We start from the raw sequence: 27102 nt of genomic DNA, 5'->3' as shown, positions 1-27102 counted from the left end.
TCCCAGGGAAGGAGAATCTCCATGGGTGAAAAGGGTAGGGGTCCTGTGTGCATGAAAGCACTAAAATCAGGAGAGCAAAGTGATTTCCAGTCAGTGCAAGGCTGCAGCAAAGCAGAAACACCTTGCTATTCAAGCTGAAACTACGAGCAGTAGAATGCAGATTAACCACTTGGTTGCCGCTTACCATGCCAGGTACATTGGGCTAAAGGCACCTCCATCCAGTGCTGCCCGACGTGCCAGGTACATCCCATGATGTTCCATTGAAATCACAACAGGCCATCAATAGAACGTGGCTGCACGGATGCAGAATGGAGAACCAGCAGGGACGCTGTTAAATGCAATTAAAATACTGCAATCAAAATTGAAACGTACATTTTAAAACAGCCACCTGCCTTAAATATGTAACTGCTAGAACAACCTCCCCTCCACCCATCTCCCCACAACTGCTGAACTGCGATGGAAGCAGAACAGAAGGACTCTGCAAGTTTCTTACTGATGCTCCCTGGCCACTTACATTCATGACTCTCAATGGCACTGAGCTTCAGGGGAACCAGTCCACCTGTATCCAAAACCAGCAGATCCCAGGATGTCTGCACCAGCGTCCTTCTGCCCAGAAATTCAGGCAATGAAATATCACCACCATTTAGAAATGCCACTACAACAAGAACAGCCTGGTGCCAGAGCTTCATGGTCTCATTCCCAACACGGTACAGGCAGCAGAAGAAACTCTTTGAAGCTGATGCTCTGTGTTGTCCCCTGTCCCACTTCCCAAGCCTTTGAAAATATCTTCTAGAGATGTTATGGCATTGAGCCAGGCTGGATACTTTGGTGCAAGGTGTGAGAAGATACTGTATACCTTCTCCTATTTATAATGATGCTTCACTGATAATTTAATCTCCATTCTTGGAGACTGGAGATCAAGTTGATTCATGGTGAACTGCAGCTTGTATGAGCGTCGCAAAACTTAAGATCTATAATTCCACCCTCCCCTGCCCAAAAGGAAAAAGCACTGCCATCTTTTCCATGTCAAGGAAAGGCACATATCACAGGTACCCTAGGTTTGGCAAGCTGATTGTATCCTCTGCAGTGCATATCCTTCCCACAGAGTTCCTCTAATCAGCTCCAGCAGGATTATCATGGAGGACAGTCTCAGGGTAGATGCTACACAAGATGTACTCTCTACAAGTGGTGATGCTGTCCCAGTGAAAACAAACAAACAAAAAGCCCAAACCCACCAAAAGCCAGTACTGAAATAAGCCTGCAGCCTGGCAGAGATTTAACATAGGTTTTTAGACCCTCGTGGTGAAGTGAAACGTGCATAGCTCTTATCACATTGATGGCTGCATGTCTCCAGCTGTGTTTCTGGAGATAGAAATCTTACATTTAAAAAGTGAGAATAGTATTGATTATCAACCTTAAAAGATAAAACGCCAAATGAAAAAGACCTATAATACTTAATGTCGTTGAATGAGAGAGCGTAAAGGAGGACACAGGCCTGAGAAATGGAACAGGTTGTCGTGAGAAGGACAGAGTATAGCGAGATAGTTCATTCTTCCTGAACATCTGCTGGGCTCAGGCCCAGGACAGTGTTCCCATCATTCCCACCTGCATACTTATCCCCATGACTCTGTAACTAAATCCCTTTCACACTGAACTAATAGGTCTTTTGTATTCAGATCACCCTGTTTTGACTGCTGTAGGCTGAAGATTTTTAAATCTTGTCAATACAATGAAGAAGTGAAATGTAAGCAACTGTTTGCCTACTGACCTGGGCTGTGCTGAGCCAAGAGCATTTGCTGAACTAGTCTGAACAGACCACTGCCAGCATGAACAGGCCAAGCCACATTTAACTATCACACAACTTGAAGCATAATGGGCCAGAGCCCCAGGAATTTGGAGCTCCCCCCTCTCCAGAAGATCACGCTCTGCACTGCACTGGAGCAACCTGAACTCTGGCTGCATCTCCCAGCCTCACAACTCTGCAAAACCCTCAGCAGTACCAACAATATTCAGTTTAACATAGGCTGAATGCTGCATAAAGGTATTTCTTGAACAGCAGCTCAAACACAAGGATTTTACACCCACATTACATCAATTTCCTTCTTGCTGCTGTGAAGCAAGAGCTCTTCTCCATAGTCGTATTTCCCCTCTAGGGCAGTTTAGCAGAGAACTGCTTCAACCAAAGGTGTTTCCTACTGTTAAAATATCCCACTGCAGTCAGAAATGAAGCTTCTTGCCAATTCCTAAGCAGAGTGCTTGTATATTATACATTTATTGTCACTGCTGACATGTAGGAACCTAGGACTACCCAAACCTCTACTGGGAGGAGAAGAGGAGAGGCATGGATGATGCAGATCTTGTCAGCCAGAGTCAGGCACTAAAAATTCCTGCATATCTGCAGAGCACAGTTGATCTCAGGAACAGAGCAGTGGCACAAAACAAAGCTTCAGAAGCTCGTGACCACTTAGTGACCAGCAGTAGACTCTGGGCTCTTGTGCTGTTCCTACAGCTGAGCAAGCTCAGTTTCAGTTGTACCTGCACTGCAATTAGTAAAGGCAGCTCCAATGTCCAACGCTAATCTCATTTAATTCATTTATTTACTCCCTATTGCATGAAAATAACAACATATCGAATGACGTAGCTCAAAGGCCCCTTTGGTATGCAAAATTTCTGTTTCCCAGCTATCTTTGAGCCTGTACAGAAGTCTCCCTTTACAATGCAAGAATTTAGGACATGAGTAAAGGCTTGTTGCTACCTCCCGGCTAATCCTAGAGAGTGTCAGGCTTGGGCCCTGTCCTTCAGTAAGGTAGGCCACTTGGCAGGGGGTGCATGGGTGGCAACCTCATGCTGAGCATCACTGTGAGGGCAGGAGCACACCCAGCACTGTGGAGAAGGAGGAATGTCATGACCCTCTTCCAACCAAGACTGTCCTACAGGACACTCCCAGCTGCAGCACTGCTTTAGGGCTCTGAGTCAGCACAGGTACAAGCTGATCGAAGGTTGTGAAATGCAGTAATACTGGAGCAAATGCATGACCCTTTCAACTATCCCTGCAACTGGGGAGGGATCTCCAGGACAGGGATGAGGCAGGCAGCTGGAACTAGTGACTGTGACTCAGACTCCTTAGTTACATGTTTTGTTAGAGCAAACAAAGCCTCAGAGTACTAGGAAAAATGGGAGCAAGTTTGATAAAGATCCTCCCAATCGGCCTGTTTATTTTTATTTCTGGTGTGGACTCAGCAAACGTTTCTGCAGAGAGAAGCAGTCTCCACAGGAGCATCTGCATACGTAATACTGCTAATATCATGAGCTTGCAATAGTTAACACCAAGTTTCCATGCTGAGGGGTATAATAACTGTCTTGGACCAAAATGTCACCTCTCTCACCATATACCAGATACCAGTGAGCACAAAACAAGCATTGGTGTCTTGTTTTTTTCCAATAAGAAAAAATCTCATTCCCTTTACCCATATCTATAGATGCAGCAACGGTTCTTAATATAAATGATGCCTTAAATACAGCACTTTTAGCACTTTATCCACATATTTTTCTTTGCTTTTCCCCAAAAACTGACCATATACTCAGCCCTGTACTTAGCAAAGAAATCTTTGGTTTTAAGTTTCACTTTGGTGAAGTCTTTCAAACAAACCACTGTAAGAGTTGGTCCTGGCAGTATTAAGACTGTACTGCCTCCAAATCAGATGCTTAACTGATCACCCTGAACCCTTTGTATTTGGTTCTTTGCAGCCACCAAGAAGTCTCAGCACATCTGAGCCTGGCAAATGAGAATAGGCCAGAAAGTCATTATTGCTTGTAAAAGCAGAAGGCCTAACAGACTCAAAGTTTTGCAAACTGTCTGTGTAGCATCCAAATCTCTCCAAGCTGAAGATAACCTAAAGGGAAAGCAGAGTTTACTCACTTTCTGAATTCTTCATTTCTTCGGCTGCTTTTCCTCAACCCTTACTTATTATTTTGACTGTTTTATTCCTCTATCTTCTTCACTTGAGACTTCAAGCATTATTTAAACTCATCTCACAGCCTGCAAGGAGGTCACTCTATGTGTTTTCAAAATCCACCTCTTCCCAGCAAGGCTCCCATCCTGCCAGCTTTATCCTGCAGCCCTGCACAGCAGTGGTCCAGGGCTGCAGATACCTCGGGCATGTTTGGCCAGCCCTCCCTGATAGACAGCTTCTCAGCTTGGGGGATTACAGACCCAGGCACGTTATGAAAGGCAGCCCAACAAGGTCATGGGGTGTTGAAAACTTTGCTACAATCCAAAGCACAGGATCTTCCTCCTTTCCTTCCCCACAAACTATTCTTGTCAAGGTCAAGGATTTCCTGGCAGTCCTCAAAGTACACAAATTATAGGCTTTTGTCATGAATTAAGACTTAAAACTTCTCTTCATTTTAAAAAAGTAGAAGGGGTGGAACAAGGCAAGAGGGGAAGGTACTTTTGCCTAAGATTTGGTTCTGAAAAGGGGATTGACAGCCTATGTATATGCTTTACCCTGTAATCTGAAAGCTTCTCAGGACAGGACCCTTAAAAGCATTTTATACTGAACCATATACACATCCCAGAGCAAGAGAACCGGCAGCTCCCCACATCCGTTCCAGTCTGCTCAGCTTCTCCTAAATCAACACTGCCAGAAGGCAAGACAGCACTATAACAAATTAGCACCACTCACAATTTGTTGAAGTTGCTGTTGCATTGTTTGTTTATTTAAAACACGCGCAAGCACACACACACACACAAACCTCCCAAGCCTGCTCTCTGCTGCCATCCCCCAAACTCCAGATTTGTAGTCTCAGAGAGGCGAGCAAAGGCTGTGGATTAAACCCATGCAGAGCAACAGCCACTGTGCTGGGACTCTGCTTGGGTTTTGCTCTTTCACTACCTGCAAAACCAAAGAATGCCCACATTATTCCAGCCTGGAACATCATGGTGTGGAAATCCTTATTTCAGCACCTGACTAGGGAAGTGTTGTTAAGAAAAAGAAAGAGCCACGGGCTTGAAAGGACCCAGCGCTAATAAAACTCTTAGTGCTAATGCTATTTATGAACATCCAAGGGATAATCTGCACCCCTTATCAGCCCACAAGATTATAAGATCTTTAAAATAGGAAACATGTCTTACTTCATAAAGCACTGTATAAGTTTACAAAGTGCAATATTAGTGGTAATAAATAATTGTCAAAGTTGAGCACAGAGGTGGCTGTAAAACCCGAAGTAACACCACTGTTCCCATTTCATTCTGAGCCCTGGGCAGTAGCACTGTACATTCACTGGTTGTGCTGACTTGGTCTACTCTTATGCACCAATCTGGTTTTATTTTAAGAGATCATTTGGGAAATGTGCTATGCTTATACTCACAGTGGAGAAAGTAATGTTTGATCATGAGGGATCATGATTTTAAAGAGCTGCAGTATATATTCTTATCCTTCCACCAAACAGTCTAGTTTGCCAGCATGTGTCAGTGTGCCAGCAATGATTCCTCTACACAGCATTTCTGTCTGTAGGCACTTATCACACACAGAGCACCTTACTATTGGAGCAGCTGCTCACCAGTTACATCATGTAGCCTACAGAGACAGCTTCTCTTTCATTTCTCTTGGTTTATATAACAATAAGCTCTGGCTACTGCAGGCATAGTTTAGAGGACAGGAAAGTCAGCATCATCTACTCAAACCCTTACATGCCTTCATTCAGGTTTTTTTTATTTTAGAGAAATTTTTTCTGTCTTGTGAATGCTCTTAATGTTTTCATTTCTGCCTGCTGACAGATAACTGCATCATCCAAAGCATCTCTGCTCGCCTGGGTTGAGCATGGCTTTGGTTTCTGGACAGGTGAACACCACAGAGACCACAGCTATCTCCACCAGTCTAACAAAAATTAAGAAAAATAAAGAGATTTTCTACTCAGATTGAGACCTTTGCATGGAATTCTGTTGGTGCCAAAACATTATCATTTTATTCTTTAGATAACCCATGATTTATCAAATGTTTAAATACTCAAGCTTAAGTATTTCAAAAGCTACTCACTTTACATTTGTCACCTAAGGAAATTACTAAGCAATTTGTGCATTTTTTCCCTGCCAGAAAAAAATGCTTCAAAGATCAGAGCAGAATGCATCACCCTCCTTATTTCAGCATTATTAAAACCATCTCATTGGTAATTATTGTCCTCAAGATGGGTGTGGGGGAGTGAAAATCTGTAACAGATTCTATTTTTAGAAGATAACCTTGGGAAAAACAGGAGGTACCAGAGAAACAGGCATAAGGGGTGAAGTTATGACAGTACTGAAACTAGCAGGAGACACAGGTGTACCAGGTGTCTGTGCCAGAGAGCTCTGAGGAACACAAATGTGGCCACACCTCCTGCAAGATTTAGGCTTGGCTGGCAGGTTTCAGAGGCACTCAGAATTCACAGAGACAATTCACATATTTAAAAGTTTGAGCAAGAGTTAAAAAAAAAAAAACAAAACCAAAACCAAACCCACACTAAAAGGCTATTTTAAAAGTTTGCTGGATCACTTCCCATGGAGCTCTCCCCTCTCAGCAAGGAAAGCAGCTAAAGGAAAAAAAAAACAAAAAAAAAACAACCACAAACCAAAAAGCCAAGCAGAACGAAAACCTAAAAACAGCTAGAGAGGCTGGAACTTCCCTAACGCAGATGAAACAACACAGCAGTTCTATACCTACATAAATAGGATGAGAATATGGCCCATGGAGTAATACACATACAAACTTTGCTCACAGCTGTAACAAACATTGATACCACAGCTCAGAGTGGAAGGAAAAAAGTAAAATTCTTCCATCCTTACCACTTCCAGCAGAGCCCACTGATATAACAGCATTGAGATGCCCAGAGGATGCAGAAACCACTCTCAGGATACTTTTGGACTAAAGCCTCTCTATTGGCAGTGTGCATTCCCAAACACCTGTATCTAGTATCCAGCTGCTTTCAGCCCCTGGCTGCACATTATTCAGCCCTATGCAGTTCTTCATAGAGAAGGGCTGAATAAATTGTGGCATTGTTACACCACAGTGCAGGTGCTCAGAAACACACACATCCTGAGGCTCGTGCCTCACCAGCCATAGGGATGTTCTGATGCCATCCAGCTTTCTCTGACCCACCAAGTCAGTCCACCTTGGGTTAATCTAGTCCCTTCTCCAGGCATTTTCTTGGCAGGCACTTCACTCAGAGAATACATTTTAACAGCAGGAAAACCATCTCAAAATCCCAAACCATAGAAGTCAACACCTGTAAAGAACCTGAATAAGTCGCATAGGTGGCATCCTTCGTATCACAAGGTATCCTCCATCACAGATGCTAACATGGCTTTCACACACCTGCTTTCTCTGCAACCTCGTGTAAGAAGCCTGACAGTAATCCCAAATCCCCAAACCCTTCCAGGAGCAGTCATTACACACCCAGACCTACTCCAGACAATCAAAGTCTTATAACAGGGCATGTAATGTAAAAGCCCGTTTAATCTTGTGCAGGCAAGAAATAGCAGGGACTTGCCTGTTGAAAAATTAGAAGGTATATAGCAATTCATCAAATTGATTTAATAGAGCCAGCTGCATGTGTGAATGCTGGCCCCAGCAGAGACAGTCCCAACCCTATGCATTTGCTTACAAATAGGCAAGGTGCTTTGGCACAGCTACTGAATCCTTTTAAAAAGTTGGTTTTGACATGTTGGAAAAGGTCTTGGATTTTTCAGCTGCTCTCTAAGCAGAAGGCAATTCAGAGAACACACCCAAGACCTGCAGCAGACACCACTTTAAAATTTGTCTTCATTATGTTCTAATTTTTATACAACTTTCTAACATTTGCAATAGCCCGATAAAATTTTTCATGTTTCTAAAAACAGAGGAGAGGTCATGAAAGCACTGTTACACATCATTTTTTCTTTCTCTAGTGATAGTCAGAGTCCAGAGTCTTGACCCAGGGTTTCCACTTATATTTTCCCTGTGATTCTTAAGCCAGCAAACCAAATAGAGTTGTCAGGTTTGGTGAGTTTCAAAACAAAAGTTGTATTAGAAGGGAGATTATTTATTATCATATTATTTAAAGGATTCAGTGAGGAATCTAAAAATCTGTGCAAGGGTTTGTTGGAGGGCAATTAGGAAGAGAAGAGCCTGATAAAAACAACCCCACACACTCCAATCATAGGGGTTTGTTCCTCTCCTCCACATAAAATCATAGAATCATTTAGGCTGGAGAAGACCCGTAAAATCAAGTCCAATCATTAACTCATCACTGGCAAGTCCACCTCTAAACTCTGTCCCCAGGTGCCACATCTACACATCCTTTGGATAATCTCCAGGGATGGCAATTCCACCATTTCCTTGGGCAGCCTGTTCCAATGCTTGATGACCCTTTCCTTGAAATTCTCCCTAATATCCAACCTAAACCTCCCCTGGTGCAGCGTGAGGCCATTTGCTCTTGTCCTATTGCTTGTTACTTGGGAGAAGAGACCAACCCCCGGGTGGCTACAATTTCCTTTCAACCTTGTTGAACCTCACCCAAGCAGCCTCGGCCCATGGATCCAGCCTGTCCAGATCCCTCTGCAGAGCCTTCCTGCCCTGCAGCAGATCAACACTCCCACCCAACCTGGAGTCATCTGTGAGCTTACTGAGGGTGCCCTCGACTCCCTTGCCCAGATCTCTGATAAGGACATGCACACTAATGCCTTCTTGCCTTCCATGAGGGAAACAAATCCAAAAGACTTGGAAAACACTGCACTGAGACACATGGTGGGGAGGTTCTGGGAAGCAAAGCAGCAGCTGAAGTTATATGGAAATAACAACAACATTCACAGAAGTTCCCCTTGGATACATGTCAGTGTGTGGGAATGAAGGATTAAGATTGAGTATTTGCATTTCCCAGTCAGATGCCAAGATAGCAAAGCTGGCAGGCTAAGGTGTTGTGGCATTCCTTGAAGGGAGTCTCCAGCCATGAACACTGTGTGTACACAGCTCTTCTGCTTGGAAGTGTCTCTCTCTCTAATAGTGAGTATTTGGAATTTTTTAAAATGTGCTCCAGGTTAGTGCTTATAAAAGTAAAGCATTAACAGCTCCAGCATAGCACAGGCAGCTGGGCAAGCTCTGCTGGCAGATCCTTGCCAACACAACCCCAAATTAATCCTGTGCTGTGCTCCCAACCCACACACAGCAAGCAGGTAGTGCCATGGTGCCAACTGCTTCAGTCAGCACGTAAGAGCAAAGTGCCATGTTATTAGCTCTTCTAAAGGCCACAGCAGAACATTTTGATCCCTGCATACAACAGACACCTGAATAATTAGAGTGTAGGGCTGAATCCTCTGGCAGACAGAGCTTTTAAAATAAGATGTAGCACTTCTGCATCATTGCCCTCTACAACAGATTTCAGTGCTTTTATGCTGCTTTTTTTAAGGCCAGCATTAACATTGCCAATGATACATTATTTACCAGGTGGAAAAAAAACCCCCAAAGCAAACCACACAGAAATAGAGCCATCATTACAGAGGATGAGGCATCATGATCTGTTTTAGAGCATCCAACTCAGAGCCACCACCAAAAAGGTCAGATCTTGCCCTCTTTCTGCATCAGCCCTGGTCTCGCTCAGCCTTACAGCCCCATGGTCTTCAGGGCAACACAGCAGAGCAAGCAGCAAAGCACAGCCAAGGATCAGGAACACTCTTGAACAAAGCTGGCTGTAAAGCCAAATCCCACGTGTCAGAGGTCACAGCAGTAACTGAGGATTGTGCTTCAACCCCCAAAATACCCTCTGCTATCCAGGAAGGCTCCTGGCAGTAGGTGAAAGATGGCTGTGAGACAGAGGAACAATGAAGAAAAGGTTCTTGGAATTGCTGTTGACACTGTGTGATGTACACACAGTGAGAAGACAGAGCAGAGCAGCACTGGGACCAGGAGGAGCTTCAAGGGAATATTCCTCTGGGCCTTTAGGCCTGAAATCCTCCTCTCCAACACCCCAGTTTCCATAGTCAGAAGTGCAATCAATGCCTAACTACACAAGATGCTTCCACTTCGTAATGATCCTCATTTCTAGATGATTAATTGTTGTTGACTTCCTTCCTTGGAACTTTGTAACAGCCCAGCAAAGAATGAAAGTCTGGAGATTCTCCCCAAAGTCCCCCAAATGCATGAGAAACTGGAATCTGCTGCAGGGCTGCAGTACGTTGTCTCAGCAGATTCAGTGGGTAATGAGGTCTTCTGAAACAAAGTGTAATAAGTGTTTCTGCCTGGACTTGCCAAAAGACCTTAATGCAAATAGAACTGCAGGAAAATTAGGGTGGACTCTAGTGGCTGCCTCCCCCTCAGGGTTTTGTTTTTTCTGTTGGCTTTTTTTTTTTTTTCCCTTCAATCCTGATGAAATTCATTACAGTTGCATTTAAACTGAGGTTGTGATTTAAATTTCCCAAAGCAGGCAGGGCAGGTTTGATATATCAGAGTGTGTGTGCTTCCTGAGAAGCAAGGTAGTTGCAGAGCCTTCCCCAAGGGGTGCCTGGTTGGTCCCCTCACCCCCTTGACATGTTTGCTGTCACACGGGCCACTGGATTCCTGGCAAGTCGAGCAGGCTTGCTCCTTACAGCCAAGCAGCCCCACATTCAAACATGCCACTACTTTCCTTGAAGGTATTTACAGTTTACTTTTTAGTGCTACTTTAAGTTCAAAGGGGCTAGTAAAGCCCCATTAAGCCATTTACATCAAACTGGTTAGTTAATTATCCTGTTGCAGGCTTTAAATTAGCAATTTATAACCCTTTCCCTGGAGATGCCAGTATTTGGAAACAACTCAGCCAGGACATTTTGCAGGGTGAAGTTAAGGAACAAAAAGCAACACTAAACCAAACCACCTCCACCCCCCAAAAAAACCCCTCAAAACAACCCAGAATAAATATCTTCAGTTTTTGATTACACATCTGTTAACTTTGGGAGAATCCAGTAGGAACAGAGGTGGGGAGAGCCCACTATTACCAGCTAGCAGGGATACTGAGGCCCTGTCTACCTTAGGCTATGCAGCAAAATGTGATTTGCAGAGGCCCAAAGCCAGCCTGGGAGGCACCACAGCTAAAGGGGGATGATTCTTTCCTTACAACAAGATATTCTGCTTCTCAGTAGCATAATCACAGGTATTTTTACATTCATATGTACAAAAATGTGTCTGCCCACAAGGCAAGAACACTATTTGAGGGTTTGGATCTGGTCAAACTGAACGCCAGCATACAGCTGCAGCCCTCTTTCATGTTAGGATTAAAAAGATACATATTCATATCCCCTAGTCATAATGGTCAATGATCCCATGGGCCAAGTGAGGCTGGAGCTGAGGGGTCTCCATTCCCAGGATCTTCTCCCCTGCCAAAAGCCTTTAATTTCTGAGAAGGAGAGTCTGTTGTCCACTCAGGGACTGGTTATTCCAGTCCACCACATCAGAGTGCAAAGCTGCTACAGAAGAGAATTACTACCTTCCCCCCTAAATACCTGACTGCCCAAACTAACCAGGTCCTAGAGCACAACACTCCTCTCACCCCCTCTTCCTTATTTCCACCAGCCATTACTTTAGTTCTACAAACAACTGGCATTCTGGATGTTTACCTGAAAATCTTATTTAAAATAAAGATGGGAGGGAAAGACTGCCCAGTTGATACTACTTTCACACAATAATCTATCAAGTGTAAGAGAAGCCTTGGCCCCAAACCTGGAAGCTGTCCCAAACCAACAAGCACTTAACACCTCACCAAGAGCAGGAATCCATGGAAAGAAGGGATGGAACAAGACTAAGGCAAACTAGGAGATTTCACATAAACATAAAAAAAATGCACATCAAATTTGAGAGAAAAATTCCATTCTACTTGAAAGACATGACAGGCAGATGGAATCAAGTCATATGACAGACCCTGCAATTTCTTTTTCCTTCATCTTAATACATCCCTTTCTCAATAGCAAAAAAAAAAATTATCTTCTGCCAAACAAGTGTCAGATAAACTTTAAAAAGAGATATAAAAATCTAACCAATTTAATTTCTTTATGCTATGCAACCATGAGATTTATTTTGCATTTACTTCTTCTTATGGAGAATAACCATTTCGTAATAACTTTTGGGATGGGGGCAAATGGGAAGAAGAGAGGGAAATACACTCAGATTTCAAACCAAAGTGACAAAATATTTTTGTACAAAATTTGTAAGATGGTATGACTTCTACGTGATTTATTGCTCTAAATTGCAAGACAGAGGCCTTATAATAAGAATACTGGTAAATACAACACAAAATCTAAATTATCTAAAGGACTGAAAAACCCAACCCCACACATAGATGACATTCTCTAAATTCTCTGCCCTTTCTTGGGAGCAGTTACACCCAAACCATCACTCGGACCAGGGGCTGTTCTCTCCTGCAAACGCCAGCCTGGCCTTTGAAACAGCCTGGTGCAAACAGGCTCCAGGACTGCATAAGGTTAGGGAATTATAAAATAATGTGAAACCGGGGAGAAAGAAGAAAGCAAAGCCCTCCTGAGGATAAAATGAGAGTCTTTCCTGCTCCACCAAAACCTTCCATTTCCAAGGCATGCAATACCCAGGCCTGTGCCTAGAACAGGTGTGTCTCCTTAAATACCTCACATGTCACACTTGTGTCTCATGGATACAGTCCTGCGGGATTATATTAGTACCAGTGCATACCAGCTGGAGCTACCCGCGGCGGTGTCCTGTGACTCCTCACACGGGGGGAGCCGCTCTCGCCGCAGGCACGGCCCCTTTGCCACATGATCCCGGAGACAGACAGACAGACAGACAGACAGACAGCGGCCCTGCCACCGCGGCTTCCTAGCACTTGTGCTCCGGGGGCTGACCCAGCGCAGGGACAAGCAAGAGACCTCCTCCAGAGCAGGAAGGGGGCACTGCCGGGAGACAGGGAGAGGAGGGCTCCACGTATCCTTTTCTTCCCTCCTCTGCGCTTCTCACCTGCAAACTCTCAACCAATTTATGCCAAATAGACACGCTGAAGACCTCCTTTAAATAAAAAAAGATGCACGGTTAACAGAGCAAAGTCCACTCAGCCATTCCCAAGCAGAAAATGCTGACGGGGCACAATGCAGGTATGGCTAAAGCAGGATGAAGGAAGAACAAAGGAGAGCAAGCCTCATACATCTTCAAGTCAGTGCAGAAAGAGCCCTTGGCAATTTCAACCTAATTCATCACTAACCTTGGAGCATGCTAGCTGCTGGCCTAAGCAGCTGAAAGAGATAGTAAGAAAATTTTTATGGCAGCAAACACATTAGTGACATTTTTTGTGCCATATCTTCATGAGTAGCACAGATAATACAAAGGGAAGAGCTGTTTGGTTTTAGCTATAGCTCTGCATCACGATACAAAGGAATTCTTCAGCATGAAGAACTGCCCCAATGCCATCCATCTCATGAAAGGGATCTTGTAGTACTGATCAGGGAGCCAGAGCACCAATGGGTGTGAGAAGCTGCTGAGCAGCACACATGGGTTCAGAGGTGGAGCACCACAGGGCTCTGTAGGATCTCCTTAATCCTCCTTAGCAGCACAAATGCCTTCATTTTCCAGAGAAAATTCTTGCAACAGCTTTTAGAAGAGAGGGTATGTGAGTAAAAGTGAATGGACCAATCTTGATGAAAAGTCTAACTTACGAGGAATCTACCATATCCTTAAGTTATTACACTGTTTAATTAATTCAGATTTCCAGGTTTGAGCACACATCAGGTTTATCTGCTCATCCCTATGGTAACTGGCTCTAGGCATCACAATCAGCTGTTGGGGATGAAGGCAATGTCAATCTAAATGTTCTTCTCAAGTGCTTTTTCAGTCCACCTCTGCTTTATAACCCCTCAAGGACTGATACAGAGGCTTCAATGAACCCAACTCATCAGTCCAGTACAAGTTGGAAGCAAAGGGAAATTCTCACATACTTTACATCCTGTTCATCTCTTCATCTCACTGGCCATTTCTGTTCAAATAAATCCAGAATAAGGCCATTCCATGATACTTCATTCTCAAACAAATGAGAAGGACCCAAAGCTCTCCAAATCCATCTACCTCTACAAATGCCTATTATTCTTATTACTGGCATTTCTCAGTTTCAAGAGGCCTGAAGTCCATAGCCATAAAAATCAGCATTAACTGCCAGGTGAACTCTTACTACTTAGCCAATTATTTATTACGCTGGGTCCTTCACTACCAGGCAAACTTCGGTTGCAAACGCCAATCCATGTTCTCAGACACCAGGATTTAAATGCTGAACAGCCTCCTATAACCAAATTTTAGCATCTTTATGTTTTCTTTATTCTTTGCCAGCCACAATGTTAGTGACTTCCTGGCCAGTTAGCAGCCAGCCTGGTAAGAGCTCTGAACTTCACACATTTGTCAGGAAATCTTGGAATACATACTGTCCGGTACATCTCAAGCAACTTGAAACCAAGTTGGCAGAGCAGGTCTGGGTCCCCAAACAGACAGATGGAGGCCCAGCTGTATTTTGTAACTGTGCCACATACAAAATGTGCGCTTCTGGGAACCTTGAGACTTGGTGACACACCTAATGCAGAAACAATTATTTAAGAAGCCATTTTTTTAAATCCCCACATTTAGTACAGGAGTGCAATCATTAACTTCATTTTTCCGCAAACAAAAATTTTCCAGACTTTGGGAAAACCAGGCCTTCTTATAAGCAACCTCTCTGCATACCCAGGGCTGTGTGTTCCCATAGGGAAAGTATGAATTTCTAGGTGAGAGCAAAACAAAACAACTCCTTTAAGTGGGAGTAGCTGAGAACAGCGCTGTCCACGCGCTTCTGTAAAGGCCTCCATCCAAATGCTCAACTCCCACTCCTGTCAGTACTTGCAAGCCTTTAATCCAACTGAGGTTCTTCACCAACCTCCAGCTATTTCATGACATGCCTGTCTTGGGGCATAAAATCCTAGAGAGTGCCCCCATAAATTAAACACATTTGTTATATAATTGAAAAGGTTTTAAAGGGGAAAATGGAAAAACTCCTACTGTCATTAAGAAGGAAATTAATGATCTAGAGAACAGCAGTGATTATCCAGATAGCTATTCTTTTTTATTGAGCAACCAGACTCATAATTAAGGTGGGTTTTTTTCTTAAAATAATATATAAATAAACTATTGGAAAGTTTTACACAACTTTAACCAGTGGAATTTCAGAGTTCAAATAAATTACAAGCTATTTCACTGTTGGACTGTCTGTCTCTAAGGCCATAATTAATTTTAATGTTCAAATTTGCAGTGCCAAACACATGACCAGGAGTAAAATAGGAATAACTTCTTCAGGGCTCTCTTGCAGTTTGTATCAACACCACAGAATACTGGAAAATAGGAGGCCAGGTGCACTTATGTTCAGAGATATCTTTACCCTCACATACTTTGAGAAGTATTTAAAGCATAAGAAATTCAAAATTCACTTGCCCCCATTTGGGGGGAGAGTAATGGAGATGAGGGAGAGGAAGGGAAGGGAAAAAAGAGACCAACTGTTCCATTCACATATGAACACACAGAGGGAGTTTCCTTTATCTGTGTATCAAACCATTGCAAATACAGGAAAAGCCACAGCAATGCCATGCCAGCAGCTAAATGTGCTTTTACTTATTTATTTATTTATTCAGATAGCATTCAATGGTAGAGGAGACTGTATTTAAATAAAAGTAATTGAAAGCTACCAATTTTAATCCTGTTTTACATTTACACTCTAGGTCATGAAGGATGAGCAGTGGCTGGTAACTACTAAGCCATACTGATTTGCAACTAAATATAATCTGCTCTCAATTTGGTATTATTTTTTGCTAACCGAAGCCGCACTATCTCCAGCTGAAACATTTATTCCATTTCACAGGTATTTATCCAGCTGACATTTTTCCTCCTTTTATTATTTTAATAAACAGCCAATGACTTTTATTAGACATTTTCTCATTTGAATCATAATGCCTGAAAATTCGAAAAATTGCAATCCATCGAGAAATTTTAACTTCATTTCTGTATCTACCATACTACGCATTTAAGTCCAAACATGTTTAACATTTAAAACAAACTCTTTCATGAAGAAACATGAGCTGTAGCTGATGATTTAAAACTGAATTCACATTGCCATGTCCTTCAAAATCTAGAGCTACCAGATGCTGGCCTCCCATTAGATCTAGTTCTTATTCACCAGCTTAGAAATGGAGAACAAGCATCCCAAATTTTTTAAGCTTTCACTGTTTTATCAACGGAAATCTTTTACTGATTAAATTAAAAAAAAATCTGCAAAAATGGCCTGAAGGTCTCCTTGCAAAGGCAGCTTCATCTGTCAGAATAAACTCTTGTTCCTCATGCACAGCGACAGACTTTCTGCAGCTGAGCATTCTGTCTTTCCTTAAACCTTTGGCAGAAGACAAGCAGTGCCTAAATAAAGACAGATCTAAGCTCATTACGATCTATGAAAATTGCTCAAGGCAGCCATTGTAATTTCAAGTTTCTCTCCCTAGTTATTAAAAAGATTGTTCAATTCAGTAGCTTTTAGTTGTTACATCTACAGTGCATTTGACTTTTGTGCAATATCCCACAAACTGCCATCAACTACTAAAACTAGCAAAAGCAAGAGGTGATGCATCCATTTCCTACAACATGCATTCTGCTTCCTTTTTCTTGGCATATGTACTGAGAGGCTGTGATTGCATCTGTCCACATTTTGTTTAGCAATTTGTATTAGAGAAAAACCATATTTTCCAAAAAACACTTAATACACATGCCAAATTAAAAGATAAAGCTTAATTTGCTATAAGGAAGATGGCAGAGAAATAGAAGACAGACCTCCACCTGATCAAACACAATGTTATGTGCAAAGTGCAGAAGAAACAGGTTTTCATGGAACCTTCCCATGCTACTTTCAAATTCATGTCTGCCTTCATAATCCATGATATTTCTCAAACCATTTCTGCACTAAATTCCTTCTTTGTTTATTCCTTCCCAAGATAGCACTTCCATTTATAAAATTCCCACTTTAATTGTTAGCACAGACCTGTCAAGCTTAGGAAACCTGGAATGAAGTCTTTCCTTTTGCCAGCTGAATGGAGGAGGATGCTGTTCAAGCTCGCCCATGGCCACATGTTAATCATCCAGTAATCTGGCTGAGGTGATTAAAGCAGGAAAAGTAGCACTGTATTGGACACAGTTCCATGGTCCTACATCATGCTGGACAGCTGTCATGTATGCGGTTTGGATGTTGAGAGAGCCTCCCTGGAAAATTTACCAGTATTGCTGGTTTCAAGTTGTGGCTAGATAGCAAATGCACAGAATGCACCATTCCATTCTTACTGATTTTTGAAAAAAAGAAAGTCTGGATGCACAAAAGAAATAAAACCAATAAACCTTCTTTGCTCCTTGCTATAAACAGCCATTTTGCTGGAGAAGCAGCCAGGGGGGAATAAAACTGCACATCCCTTCTTAAAAGAAAGATGACTTGGTAACTTGGAAGTAGTCTAGTAAGAACAGTTTCCCTTCCCTAATGAAGTTCCTTGTCCAATATTAAAGGAAAGTAATCTTTCAGTAGCGTTTCAGCCACCTCAAAGGGCAATTTAAAAATAATGTAGGTTTGTGATGTTTAAACAAGCTTTTCCATCAATTACTTAATAGCATCCAGAGGCTCCAAGTAAGAAACAGGACCCTTCATACCAAGCAATTTATAGTAGCAATACACAGAGTGAGGCAGAGGACTTGAAGGGAAGGAAAATGCTGGGGGCAAGGAGAGAGGGGAGGTAAAAACCACAAGTAAGATTACTAAGTATATCCAAAATCTAAAAACTGGAATAAAAGCCAGTGCCCTGCACCAAAGCCCCCTGGGGAGAAAAAAAAAGAAAAAGAAAAAAAAAAAAATTCTTGCTTGCTCATCCCATCAGATCCAGAGATCCAGCAGCTTTCCTGCAGCCTGCTCTGGAGAGCTCCAGCCTTTTGCTACCCCTCTGGCAGCCTTGTGCCCTGGAGTACTCCAATGTGGCAGGTGATGACAGCTGACAGGTAAAAACTCATTTGCCCCAGGACTGCCTGGCATGTGAACTCACAAGGGCTCTGTGGGCTGGAAGAGAAATCTCCCAAGAGAAGAAGGAAACTCTTGCTATTTTGCCTAGAAAAGCCTCTTCCAGAGAGCTGAGCCATGCTGGAAGGTGGCGAGTGACGCCTGCGCTGCAGCCGCTCTCCTCCTCGGGGCAGGGGAATGCCACGCTGCAGCGAGCTCGCTGCTCCCAGGTTCACGTGGAAGCATTCCAAGCTACTCGGCTTCTGACAGCTCTCCAACTGCTCTTCCACGCGGTATTGCTTTACATTACATTGCTTTCCCTGCCAGGAGGCACTGCTGTATTACAGTACAGTCGTCTAGCAAAATGTAAAACTGATTTTTTCACCTCCCAAATACCAACCGACTGTTGCTGCTGCAGTCACGACTACAAGCCCTCCTCTGTGTTACACTTTCCTGCTTTTGTGCATATACAAGGGATTTTAGTATCTTCTCTCCAGCCCCCTTCCCAACTTTCTGCTTCCTCCCCTCCCTGTCGTGCTCCCCAGTCCTTTCTGCGGAGGGCAGCCATCCTCAGCTTCCAACCCAAGGTGTCACTACTACTCGAGTTAAACACGCCCAAGCCAGCTCATTAGGTGCAGTATCAGGGACTGTAGCACCGAGAGGAGAAAGTGGGAAAGGTAACTGGAAACATTATAGTTACTTACAGCTTCGGTAACAAGCTTAGCTTCCTGTTAACTCAGAATTTTAAAAGAGATGCAGGCTATTGAGGCATTTTATAACACGTACACATTTTTAGGTACTTGACTTCTAATTCTCTTAATTTCCGTGTGCTTTACATTACCTGTGGGCTGCAAGGCAAAACTAGTTTTCCTCACTGCAGGGTAGCTGGTTTCCTTTCTAGTTTTGAACTATAAAAATAGCCATGTTATAAGAGCAAAGGTCTAGCTCTCTCTGTTCTTCAGCAGTAGCCAGAATAGGGCCAAAAAGAAAAAAAAACAAGTGAGGGATGGAAGAGAGGGAAGAAAAGCAATGACATAGAATACAGGCAGTCTTCTTCCTTCTTACACCCTGTGTAATTGTTAAAGATCTCCTGATCCAGAGGTTGTATCCAGGCCATCACTTTTAATAAGAACTTATCTGTCCTTCATCGATTTTTCAATCTGTTTAGACTTCTGCTATCCATAACACCCTGTGGCAATGAGTTTCACGTGGTAACTGCTGCTTGACAGAGTGCCTCCTCTTTGCCTGCTTTGAATCAATTTAGCAAACACAGGAGCTGTGAAGGATCACTCCCTACCCCCTTTCCCCACCATTCATGACAATACCACACATCTGCAATTTCTGTAATAAGTCATCTCTTCTCTATGGCAAAGAGAAATCAAAGTCAGTGACTGACTTTTCTCTGGACCTTCCCTGGCCCTCCACTACATTTGAAGGTGGTGATTAGAACTGCACAGTGCCTAAGACACTGGCACACCACGGATTTACCCAGCACCACACTGATGGTTTCTGTTTGGTTTACCAGCTTGAGTAAACATTCAGAGTTTGTTGTTTCTTCAGGGAGTACAGCATTTCCTCCCAGCTGCCCCTTCGTCTCTCTGCAAGAACCTTCTGGGGACTCACTTCAGAGTGCTCTTAAATAGTCTGCTGAGGTGATAGGTGACATTTTTCTTCTCCCAACAACTGCTGCCACAGTTCTCTCAATTTTTTTACCCAATTCAAGTCAGTCAAAATCTCAGCTTTCAAATCCCTGCCATTTTTCAAAATCTTCCCAAAAGCACAGCAGTTTGCAGTCACTCAAAGCTCATGGCTATTTTTTTTCACCTGTACACCCAATAAGAAGGTCCACAAACCAGAGAAGCAGAAAGCACACGGTTCTCCCCAGCAAGCAGGGGGGAGCACTGTTGCATTAAAATCTATACTGACAAACCAAGGAAACTTTCTCAATCTTGTCCCAGTAAATATCCCAGTCTTAAGAAATTTCCCAGGAGTCCCCACATAACAAGTGACTGTCCTGAAGGATCAGTCAGACTTGGCACTGCAATGCACAAATCACTACCCTGCCTCATGAGCCCCTGCTAATCCCAAAAGACGTGCTTCACCAAACAGAACTGCTCCATATAATTGCTTGTCTTATCTCCCCTCTCTTAGCTGAGCTACCACGGTTCCAAAAGGCCTTAAAATTAATGATAGATATGCTTGCAGATTAAAACCCCTCTACCTGCATAGTGCTATGTGCATCACTTGTTAACACAGTGCTCGGCTGTGGTTTCTCTGTGCTTCTTATAAGCAGCTGAAGTGCTGCTGAATTAGCAAACACTGGGAGGAAATATCAGAGCAGTTTGTTTGACCACAGTTTCAGAATTTGTAACACAAGTTGTAACACAAGAGGAGAAAGATAACAAAAACCAAAGTTATAAACTGCAACACTGAATCTCAGCATACCTGGCCAGAAAACTGAGCAGGTAATTTGTGTAAACACAGACTCTTATGAACAGTCAACAAAAGTAGCACAAGACAGATTAACAAAATAATAGCACAGACACATTTTACTTCCATAGGTACAAACCTCTGAATTCAGAAATAACAACCTTTGTACATTGACAAAAATCTACAACTACCCATGAGCATAAGACAGTGTGCAAAGGCTGGGGGAATAAAGTAATCCAGTTCAGCATATAGAAACATTCCTTTCAGGTATCTCATTTACTGAACATTTTGCACGCAGTGCCCGCAAAAATACACTGGGTGTGTTAAGATCTGTGGAGAAGAATCCCTTTCCTTCAGTTTCCTAAGGAAACTATGTGGGATAGAACATCCCTTTTACTCAATAGGATGAGAAATTCCACCAAATCCCTTGTTGGAGCTCTGACATAAAGGCAGTTCAGAAAGTCAGCCAGAGACCTCCCCACACCCATCACCATGACTTTCCAAGACTGGAATGAAAAAAAGTTGTGTTAAAATTTTGCACTCAGCTTCAAATGTCAGTCACCTCTGTTTTCTCTTTTGAAATATACACACAATATACACACACATTTATACACACATGTATAACTCACTTCTGATATTTCTTCTGAAATCCCTACTCTGACTGACACTTCTCATGGTGCTGAATCTAATAGATGGTTCCCCAGTTAATTTAGCCCCTGTATTATAAAATGCTGCCATCCCATGACGGATCAGAACCAGCCAGGAGCTTGAGCACAGAGAACACAACAGCCTGCTCACAATAAGCAGAAAAATTATCACTGTAAAGCAGTTTGCAAAGTGCCTTAAACACTATTACAAGAAAGAGGCAGTCTGTTCAGAGCTACACCAAGCAGGGAAAAAAGTTTGAATTATTTAGGGCTAGTTCCTTGCTGTTCTCCAGAAAGGAGTGCACAGACAGGTGAGGAAGCAAATCATATCTCCCGCCTCACACCTGGACTCCTGTCCAGGCCTTGAGCTACAAAAAGTCAGCAGGTACTGTTTGTTCACGTCTCCTTTCTTTGGTAACCAACTGAGAAGCTGCATTTTTCTTAGTGTGAAAGTATCTAGCTCCAGCTCAACTTGTTTCAGAGAAGATTTGACTGAGAAGAATAAGTGAATGAGGATGCCCTCCTCAAGATAAATGTTCTGGCCTCTCGTGGGCATAACTCTCCCAGCAGGAATTGACCACTGATAATGTTATCACAGAAAATGCATTTAAGCTCAGTTCTGTTAATAAGGTCCTCTCCTAGCAGAAACTAAAGGATTCCTGTTCACCTGGTATCTTCCACATTTATCCTGCCATTGCTCCAGAAGCAGAACAACTACTAGTGAGGAAAAGTCACCCATAGTAAGGGAATGGACTCTACTTCTAAGCCACAGAAAAGGGACAATGGATGTTGACTTTGCAATTTGAGAAGGGTACTTCTTATCATCTAGGACATTTGCATGAAACAGCTTCTTCAGCTCTTGGTTTAATGAATAAAGGAATCAAATCTTTCAATACATATTGTAAATAACCACAAAGATTTGCCATCTGAAACAGCTATACATGGCTCTCTCTCCATATCCACCATTTACAAGTAAAGATTTCTCAAGTGATCAGCTGGGAGAGCTGGAAATGGGCAGAGCTCAATGTGTAGCCAAATTGAATCATCAAGGAAAAATTCAGACAACACAATGTTGAAAGTCTTGGAGACAGTTTGCAGTAGCTTCACTATGTTCAGTTTTTCCTTAAAAAATGTTTTTCTAGCAAGCTGGTAATTTTCCTGTTGTATCAAATTCCTTGATACCTACTTGGGAGAAAATTTAGTTGATTCATAAACATTTGCATGGCTTATTTAAGCTGTGAAAAATATTCAAGTGAAGAGATGAAGAAACTTGCCCAAAGTGAAAATGGCAAATGCAGAGCTAAGGAGGGACCCCCATTCTCACTCCCTTATCTCCTTGTCATTCTGCAGCTACAGGAGAGCACAGCCAAGAGGCCCTCAGCTGAGGGACAATCATGGAGTGGTCTGGCTTCGACATGCCTGAGCTCAAGCTGCTGCTCCCAGTAGGTAGCAGAATCATTACATCCATCCCTTCTCAGGGAGCCTGAGAGCTGCCCAGCAGGCACTGGGGAGAGCTACACCCCAGGATCTATCCACGGGGTTAGGCAGAAAGTAGTATCCAAGGTACCTATCATGGCAACATCTAAATGCAAGTATCAGAGCACTTTACAGACAAAAAGGGCTTTCCCCTAGGCTGTTTAAAATTTGCATGTTCCTGTGTAGCACTGAAGATAGCAGCAATGGTGATTCATTAAGATAATGATTTAAGTAGGAGGCTTAAGAAAGTCGGGGTGGATTGACATCCAGAGGGCTGCAGTTGGAGCTTCTCCACTCCAGGCTGCCACCTTCCCTTTTAAGGGAAGGGATGAATTCCAAAAGTCAAGAGAACTATGAATTAACAGCAGCTATATCACAATTACAATGTACTGAAGCACAAGAGCACCATCTCTGCTCCAGCCCATCCTCCCTGGCAAGGACAAGCACAAAATTTTATGCTGCAGGAAATTTTTCATGGCATTTTAAACTACTGGCAATTCTAAATTACTGGATTTCCTTTCCTAGAGTAGTTTGTTAGTGCAGGTTCCCCTCAAAAGAAAAAGATTGTGTGAATTTCTTTTAAACCAATTTTCTATCCACCTCAAAAACAATACATATTTTCTTTCAGCTAGTTGTTATTCCCCACTATTGAATAATCAGATGGGTTTGATAAATTGATTGCTCCCACATAATGATGTAAATATACACATTGGGAAAAAGCACACAAGTCCTTTCCACACCCCAACATTTAATCAAGTTGTGATCAGTTACAGGTTGAGACATGCATTCTGTCCGTAACACCAGGCTAATGCTCAGACAGTAAAGGCAGCTCAGACTTCATCCCTGCTAAGACAGAGGCCTTTGTACTGTGATTTTCATATTTACTTTCAGTTGCCTTTCAGAGAAATGTACAGGCAACCAGTTTGGCTGTTCTGCTGCTCACTTGGAATGGTTGCAATAGGGCATCCCGGTGTGTATTGCCCACTCACCGCTAGCTGTGCTTGGTCTGAACGTCTTTTCGGCACTCTATCCCATGCTGATTCAGTACAGAATAGCTTCCTGGAATGCAATTATAGAAAGAGTGAGGGTTTGTCTTAAAAAGGGATTATTCCAGAACAGCTATTCCTTATTAACTATTCCAAATTGCCTCTTCATTAGGATGATGAATATAACTGAGAAGAGCTCTTCCATTCAATTGGTAACTTACCTTAGTCTCAATCAATGACCCTGTTTAGATGAGCCTTTGTCACAGCACCACACACCCATAGCAGCAGATTCACCAATAGAAACAGATGCACAGTTGCAATGAAAGTAGAGCTGCTGCATGGACACTCAGCTGAGTTTGTTTTAAGTTGGGCCGATAACAGGATCAGGAAATACATTAAAAAGAAATAGTTGTTTCAATCACAGATCTCATCAGTACTGCCTGTGACATTTTGTACTTCACAAGTCTTAGAATCAGCTTTGTTCAAGCTCGGTTTATTCCTTAGATATATGGAGACCTTAATGGCAGGGAAATTTTGAGCTCTGGAACTTCTTTGTTTATTGAGTTCTTAGCTTGAAAGATTTCTCATCCAAAAGGGCTGAGAAAGTACCTGGCACATCTTCGATGCTTATTGAATACATTAAATAAATCAAACGTTTTATGATAAAATTCCACTCCCCCACACCAAACAGATGTAAGTCCAAGTTGAGGAGGCTTGAAAAATTGCACTAAAATTGATTTTGCTCCAATTTTCCCCAAAGGAAAAAATCTGAGTGTGGGTTGAGACAAAAACATGGAAAATTTAAGCTATCATGAACAACTGAAAAGAGAAATGGAGAAAAGACAGAAGCCAAAACTAAATTTCACCTTCAGCATGCATAATTTATATTCTCTGCAGTGTTCTGTATTACAGGCATTCCTGGACTCACACGTAAAGTGGGAGTCTTTTTCTGGGCTCACCATGGTTCTAGAGAAAAGTGCAAGATACCTTAATGCTGATGTCTCCTGCCTACTCAGGAAATCACAAACCACAGAGATCCTGAGAGGGTAGAAAAGATAGGACCCAGCACAGCTGAAGATGGCAGTACCAAAAGGATCCCATGTCAAAAAATGGGTGATCCATTTTTTAAGTCTGCCATTACTTGATCACAGTATCAGTCTAACTTTCAGTCTACTTTTGCATACACACAATCTTAGTCCATGTATGTAATATTTTATAAGCAGCTTTTATGAGTTCTTTTCCCCATAGGAGAGAAAGTTAAGAGATACCTGATAGAAAGGGGTAAAGTGCAAATACAAATATATGCAAATCAAACCAGGGAAAAAAGAGAAAGAAAGAAAAAAAAAAAAAGGAAAATAAACTGAAACCACTTCCAGTCTCTCTCCCTCCAATAAATTCCACACTCTCATGGTCTCTGGCACCACTTCACAGTAACCCCAAAAGATGTTCACCTGCTCCCACAGCACTAAGAAACAAACAGTGAAACAAGTACAAAGAAGCTCCCACCTAGGACCCTAGGATGACCAATGTAATCCACTGAGAGCACTTTGCAAGGGGAAAACCTTATCATGAAAGCAGAAGAAAAACAAACACACATATGCACACACAGGGCTCCACTGCTGTGCACCATTAGCATCCTCCCCACTTTCTATACACATCCAGTATCAGGAGATTTATATTCAGGCCAAAAGCTCATGCTGGCAGGAGAGGAAAGTACTTTGGAGAAGAGAGGAGAAGGGGAAAAACAGCTTACAGTTTCTTGGCTTATGATCAGCAGGCTGGATGCATTCTGTGGAATTAGGCCAAAGCATTAGTTATTATATTCAAGAGAACATCTGAATCCCAGCTCAAGGGAGCCGAGTTTGCGGCTCTCATTTATACTGTATATCAATTGAATATCAAACCACATTTTCCGCCTTCTGAATAATAAAGCTTAATAGTTTGGGACTCCCATATGGTCTATTGTTAAAATATTTCCAAACACTGGCTGCTGTTTTATTTCTGAAGGAAAGATTTCTCTTTCCTCTTCAAGCTTCACTTGTTTAAAAGATACTTGTAGCAAAAGCTAAATATATTAATCTTTTAAATATTTCCAGAGTTTGAACTAGGGCTAAAAATGAGAGGATAAGGAAAACAAAATACATTTTGAAACTAGCTTTTTCCTTTTTAATGTCACATGCAAATGTTTGTTCCAGGCAGAAGCAGCTGGTGCCACCAGGCTCTGCTGTTCAGAACAGGGGGTGCAGAAGCTTTCAGACACCATGAGTTGCTCTAACAAAGGAGGGACCACACAGACTCAAGCCATTCACAAAAGGACCCAGGCCGATTATTTGACTATTACTTACAAGGAAGCTTGTCCAGTAACGTAGGCAATAAATACTGGAGAAACCTGTTCCGTGTATAACCCGGGTTTGTCTTTTCACAAGTCCTGCTCTCTAATTAGCTACTCATTCCTCGAGGGCACTGCTGATGGATGGAGTGTATCAGTTCGGTATATATTTTTTTAAAAGTCAAGGAACTTGCTAAATAATAAAAGCATCAGCATAATAAACACTCTGCAGTGCTAGGAGCAGTCACTAGTGCTCCTTCCCAGTCCCACCAGAAAAGAGTGTTCCTGTGCTTTCTACTTTACAGAAAAAGACTCAGTGGCAGAGAGACTGTAACTCACAAGGACTGCAGTGCCCTGCTCAGAGCTGGGATGAGAGCTCAGAAGTGCTCAGCTTTTGATCCTGCATTCACCCCCTGTTCCATTTGCACAGAAGGACTCAACTGCTCTGCGAGCAGAAGTGAAACCCTGCAGCACTGCCTGGTTGTGCACTGGTGTGACCCACCAGCTCCACCTCACCAGCCCCTGCCCTCTCCATGGAGTTCCTCCTGCACTCTGGGACAGGAGCTCTCGCGGTGGCACCTTCCCACGTATCTGCTGGACACTCAGCCAAGCACAGGGTGCTGAGCTGGGCACGGCCAGCCGTGTAACAGCACAAAAACAGAGCTGCTCCTACAGCTCAGGGAGCCAAGTAAAAACTTCTGCTCTCTCCTCCTTATCTTTTGTTCTAGCCCTCATTGCTGCTTCTCATTCCAGTCTCCTACTTCCCTCTGTCTGCCAGTGTGTTCCCCTCCCCTCCACCACCTATCTGCCCCTCCACCGCCTGCTCTGCTCCAGTGTACAGGGCTTCAGAGTCAGCTGTCCCAACCCTGAAACTGGTTGCTTGTACTCATCAGCTGCCTCCTCCTCAGAAAGGAAGAAATTCCAGTATTTCCACATTTGCTCTCATCCCAATTTGGGCAGAAAAACTGAAATTAGAGACTATGTAGAACGGAAGTTCACAAGTTTAAAAAGAAAGAAAGAAACAAAAAAAAAGGAAACCTATTTGTGAACACCAGTGCATTTGGTGTCATTTGAAATGGAATATTTTACATTACTGAAACCAAAGTTAGTTCATTTTGGTTTGGTGACCTGACCTGAGAAATTTTGTTCTGAGTCAGTACAATGTTGAGCTGCTTTTATTCCCACAGTGTTGCACTGCCTCAGT

General features: G+C 42.8%; 1 protein-coding gene across 5 annotated transcripts in view; it reads right to left on the bottom strand.

Moving 5' to 3' along the window:
- Window positions 1-23741, bottom strand: part of HIC2 (HIC ZBTB transcriptional repressor 2) — a 32460-nt gene extending 8719 nt beyond the window's left edge. For 2 of the 5 annotated variants that reach the window (XM_019285249.2, XM_019285250.2), the window contains exons 1-2: window positions 23573-23740; window positions 185-328 (exon numbers count right to left, since the gene is read on the bottom strand). The gene's annotated coding sequence lies outside the window, so the exon portion shown is untranslated. Of the gene's footprint in view, window positions 1-184; window positions 329-23572 lie in introns of all 5 variants that reach the window. The other 3 variants (XM_010398169.3, XM_019285247.2, XM_019285251.2) reach the window with 3 other exon arrangements.
- Between the last annotated feature and the right edge of the window lie 3361 nt (window positions 23742-27102).

The sequence above is a fragment of the Corvus cornix genome, chromosome 15 (assembly GCF_000738735.6).
Source record: "Corvus cornix cornix isolate S_Up_H32 chromosome 15, ASM73873v5, whole genome shotgun sequence".
Classification (NCBI taxonomy): Eukaryota; Metazoa; Chordata; class Aves; order Passeriformes; family Corvidae; genus Corvus; species Corvus cornix.
This window is presented reverse-complemented; position numbering and strand designations above follow the sequence as displayed.